The following is a 5683-nucleotide window of genomic DNA, read 5'->3' on the forward strand; positions in this document are numbered from 1 at the left end:
TCCATTTCTCTGATTCTGTTCCTGTTCTAGTTGTTTGCTTAGTTTTGGTTTTCCTTTTTTTTCTTTTCTTTTTGGTTCAATTGTTGAGAGTTGTGAGTGTGTTGTCATTTCACTGTTCATAATTTTGGATCTTCTTCAATTTCTTAGGTAAGTCCCTTTAACATTTCATAGAATAAGGGCTTGGTGATGATGAACTCCTTTAACTCTACCTTATCTGGGAAGCAGTGTATCTGCCCTTCCATTCTGAACGATAGCTTTACTTGATAGAGTAGTCTTGGATGGAGGTCCTTGCCTTTCATGACTTTGAATACTTCTTTTCAGCCCATTCTTGCCTGTAAGGTTTCTTTGGAGAAATCAGCTGATAGCATTATGGATACTCCTTTGTAGTTAACTGTCTCCTTTTCTCTTGCTGCTTTTAATATTATCTCTTTATCGTTAATCTTGGATAACTTAATGATGATGTGCCTTAGTGTGTTCCTCTTTGGGTCCACCTTCTTTGGGACTGTCTGGGCTTCCTGGACTTCCTAGAAGTCTATTTCCTTCTCCAGATTGGGGAAGTTTTTCTTCATTTTTTGTTGAAATAAGTTTTCAATTTCTTGCTCTTGTTGTTCTCCTTCTGGCACCCCTACGATTTGGGTATTGGAACATTTAAAGTTGTCCCAGAGGTTCGTAAGCTTCTCTTCATTTTTTGAATTCTTTCTTCATTTTGTTCCAGTTGCATGTTTATTTCATCCTTTCATTCCAAAGAGTTGATTTGAGTCCTGGTTTCCTTCCTGTCACTGTTGGTTCCCTGAATATTTTACTTTATTTCACTTTGGGTAGTCTTCATTTGTCCTTTCATCTTGCGACCAAGCTCAGTCAGTTCTGTGAGCATTTTGATCACCAGGGCTTTTAACTCTCCGTCAGATAGGTTGGCTATCTGCTCATCGCTTAGCTCTCTTTCTGGAGTTTTGCTCTGTTCTTTCGCTTGGGCCATATTTCTTTGTTTTGGTGCACCAGTCTGGTTGGTCTGGTTGACTGTTTCTTTAATTCCTTTGTTGTCAGAATTCCACGCATGTTGATTTTGTGGCACTTCTGGTTGTTTATTGATTTTGGATTGGTTGTTATCTTCCTTTTGGTTGTGTGAGGAAGTGAAGGGTTTCTACCTATGGCCCCATCTTTGTCGGAACCTCAGAGAATCTGATTTTGTTTTTTTGAAACTTGGTCCATAGTACAATATGGTCAATGAAAACAAAAAGAAAGAAAAGTTCCAAGCGTGGTTCCCTGCTGACATCTCTTGTTCATTTTGGGAATAACACCTCAGTGCCTGTCAACAAGAAAAGTAGTTGATTCTAGTGGAATGTCAATGACTGTTGATGGCAATGGTGTTTAGAAGTGTATTTTAAAATGTGCACAGGTGAGGACTGCCCAGTTACCTTGTGACTGGTTTCCAGATTAGTGAAAATGAAGCAATAAACGTGTTCTATGTGCCATTTGTTGGAAGTTGCTGTATAGTGTAATAGAGTCAGGTTTTTAGGAGTTGCAAGTGTGCTCGAAAATCATTTGCAATTTGCTTTGTTTGTTGCAGCTTGCTTAACCAATGAAGAAAGTAAAATGTATTTAAAATAAATTTTAACCGAAGAGGTTTAAAAAAATAAAACTGCTATCATTTTATACATAAAAATCATACAAACCATTTGGCCAAGCCACTAATACATGTCCCAAGTGTGTATCTCCGCTGCCATCTGGTGGGAATTGTTGGAATAACATCTTAGTGCAGGTCAGCAGGAAAAGTGGTTGATTATAGTGGAATATCAGTGACTGTTGATTTTTTTTTTTAAAGACTGTTTTGAGGTACAAGTCTCAGGTCCCAATGCTACTCACCAGTTCCTTGGGACCACTCTGTATGAGCACATCATCTGGACCAGACACCAGATTTGGGGGTGTCCCATGGATTCTTTTCTTTGATTATATCTTTAAATTATTCCTTGTCTACAGAAAAGGTATTTATTTTGCTTGTTATTTACCACACAATTTACTAAGTTGTATTATTTATAATAACTTTAAGTTGATATTGATGAGTGGTCAAGGTAAATAAGATATCATGCAAAAATAAAATTACATTACTTTAGTTGTGTAAAATATGAAAAAATAGTTAAAGCTTGGAATAAAACATGAAGACATGAACAGTTAAATGTGTTAGTTATAAGTTCATTAGTAATTAAATAAAATAGTAACATGAATCTTAGCATTATAAATGAGTTCAGGGCCTGGAGCAATGGTGTTCTAGAAATCAGAAGTATTTTATAAGTAAATTGTGCCCCTTTTAGGTTATCTGAGGAACTGGCAATATGGCAAATGTCCACATTTTCAAAGAGGAGAACGTTTGATGGTGAATTCTGGAAAATAAAAGAGTAAGATTGTAGATTCTAAGTTATTTGAAGAAACAATTACTGAAGAGTGATTTATGGGCAATGAAAAGAGACAGTGAGCCTCAGTGCTGTGGTTTATCACATGTGGTGCAGTCTCTTAAGGTGCCATGTCTTCCTTGGCTTGTGAGCTTTCCCAGGTGTCTTCTTAGCGGAGGACATTTGTCCCCAGTCTTTGCAAGACAGCTAGCTGGCATTGTTATTTTTGTTGTTGTTGTTTAGCTCTCAGCCTCCAGGCTGCCTGTCCAGAGAGAGGTGTGCTTTCAGATCCAGGGTGCAAAGTCACATGCTGTTTGTATTCTAATGGACTCTTCATCCTGCTCCATACAGAGGAGGGTTTCTCATGGCTACGGATCATTCTTTCTCCTGGGAGATTTTTCTCTGCATTGTAGGTGCTTATTTGCAGTCCTTACCTCTGTTCAGTGCATGCCAGTAACTCCCACCTTAACCCCACCCTAAGGACAGTCTGAAAGGTGTCCACACAATGTGCCAAATGTCCCCTTGGGGGGAAAGTCAACCTTAGGTGAAAACCACTGATCTTGAAGCTGGATCATCTTTGGAACCTGAGTGATCTGGCTCAGGTAAGAGTGTTTTTGGTAAGAAGTGTTTTCACTATCAACCACGCAAATTATTTTCTATCCAATTGTGATTTATTGTGGCGTGGTTATTTAGAAGTGTATTTCATGATTTGTAAATATAAGTACTTTCTAGCTATCTGTGTTACTGATTTCTTGATTAATGGCAGTGATAGGAAGAAATAGATATAATTCTAAATAAATGTCAGTCCTTTGAAGTTCGTTGGAACTTGCTTTATATCACTCTATGGTCAGTTTTAAGAAAAGTTCCCAGGGTGCTTGGAAAGCATCTGTGGCGTATTTGCATTTTTGGGGTGTAGTGAAGTACTTATGCACATTGAATGCAATTTGCTTCTCATGGTATTTTTTATATTTTTACCAATTTTTGTGGGCTGTATTGGTTTTGAAACAGAATCTGAATTATAGAGGTTTATTAAATCTCCTATTATGAATATTAATTTGTGTATTTTTCCACATAGCTCTGTTCTATATAATTTTGAGTTTATATTATTAAGTGAATAAAAATTTGGAACTATCTGGTAAATTGAACTTACTGATATGAAGTACTCCTCTTTATTTGTAGTAGTGTTTTTTTCTTTTTTTTTTTTGCTTTCTGGTCTACTATAGGTTATATAATTTTCATTTGGTTAATGTTCGTGTACTATATTTTTCCCATTCTTTCACATTAGATCTCTTGGTATGTTTTAGATAGCTCTCATTGTTTTATATTAGTTGTGAGTGGCTATCAAAATCAATTAAAGCATTGATCTTGGTGGAGGATGTCATGTAGGGGGCCCAATATTTTTCCCCTTCAGTTGTTCCAACACCTTGTTTTATATCAGAAATATTTTCCCACATATGTAAGGAGATATTTTTATCATAGAAAATAACCATGGCACCTCACATCATCGCTGCCTCATTTATGCTCTTCTGCGTGTGGGGTTTCTGACTCTCTCCTGTGAGTGAGGTTCTCCAGCCTATGTATGTCTTACATTTGGCCATTTTCATTTGCTAACCTGTGTCATACCTGTTGGATTATTAGACCAGCCCAAAGATTCCTGAGGTCACAGGAAAGGTTGTTTCCCCACCAGGAAAGCAAGCACTCAGGTGTTTAATATGAGGTGAATTAGGGGGGTACATGTATGTCACCATTTACTTAAGGAAGATTTAAGAATTTAAGTAAAATAAGTTATTCTCAAAACTGAATGATTATGTCAGCGAAATAGGGAACAATGTACAAATGTACCTTGTGGATATACAACTTCTATTAAAAGTTTCAAAGGTGGCAATGAAGAGGGCTAACATTTTGCACTTGGCAGGTTGATTATAAACTGGCTGTTAAGAAAGGGAAGACTGAGAAATTATGTAGGATTGTCATCTCATTTCTTCCTAAGAGGTTTAGTTGCCACAGTTTGGTTTAGGAAGAGAGCTTCGGTACCATCACCTCAGCTTCAGACAGTGACACTCCTAGCAAGAGCCTGTTGACCCTCTTACCCTACTCCTTGTGTCTTAAGGTTTTGGGAATTGCCCGACAGAAATTAACCTGCCAGGTATGCTGGCTTTTTTTCTAAATTGCCTGCATGTTCCCCATTTACCTTTGAAATCTAAGACTCTGTTCTTCCATTCTCCAAAATACCCTGTATACCCAATATCACCTCCTTATGTTTGGTATTCATTTGAATATGAATTCCCCTTGCCCATGTGTTTGACATTGAATACCTCCCGTTAATTAGATTATGTTAATTTGGTTGTTATCCCAGCTCTTAGAACTTAGAAGGTATGGCAAAAATAATGTTTTAAACCCTGCAGTGTTGGTGAGCTGGCTGTGTGACATGCATGGCTGGGACACTAACTTCTGGAAAGTGCAGCCTCTGAGAGATCATGGACATCTGCTGGCAAAAGTAAGCATTAATATTATTTTTTTTGCTCTGTCAGCCTTTTTGGTCTATTTCTGCAGGGTTTGGTATAATTTAGTATTGCCGAGAGTTATTTTCCCCTCTTGTGCAATTACATTGGCATGAAAGTGTTTCTGAGGCGAGCTGCTCAGACTTAAAGAGTCAGGAATGTTCTTTATGGGCTCCTGGCTCTGTTTACATTGTGAGGACTCGGTTCTGCTCCTGCATGTGGCAACTGGGCTGCACTGTCCAGCTCTAACCCTGGAGTGTGGATGTGGGGTCCTGGTTACACATCTGGGTTCCGTCTCCTGGGTCTGTGGCCTGGGGTTGGATCTGTGTCTGTGTGTCTGGGATCTGGAGGCTCCGTGGGTGTGGCTTCGTGTCCTGGATTTGTGTATGGGGTCCGTGTGCAGCTCTGGCTCTCGGGTCTGATGTATGGAACCTGGTGTCCAGGGTTCTCTGTCAGTCTCTGGTGTCGAGTGTCTGGCATTCAAGGTTGATGGTCTTGCTTGGGTTGTGGGGACAGTTTGGGATTGGGGCTGAGGTCTGGGGTTCAACTTTTGGTTCTGGGTCTGCTCCGGGGTACAGGTTCTGGACTCCGGGCCTCTGTTCTTGTTACGGAACAGACAGGGCGGAAGGATGAACAATGTACTATTACTGAAAGGACTCCCCCTTTGTCTCTGGGGGTTCCCCCAACACCTACTAGGTTCGCAATGCCCGCCACTAGAGGAAAGACGTCTCTCAATGCCAGAGACTGGTGAAAAGGAAAGAAATTATTTATTTAAAAGTTATACAGTCCTTCCTT

This window comes from Desmodus rotundus, unplaced genomic scaffold (assembly GCF_022682495.2).
Source record: "Desmodus rotundus isolate HL8 unplaced genomic scaffold, HLdesRot8A.1 manual_scaffold_230, whole genome shotgun sequence".
NCBI lineage: Eukaryota > Metazoa > Chordata > Mammalia > Chiroptera > Phyllostomidae > Desmodus > Desmodus rotundus.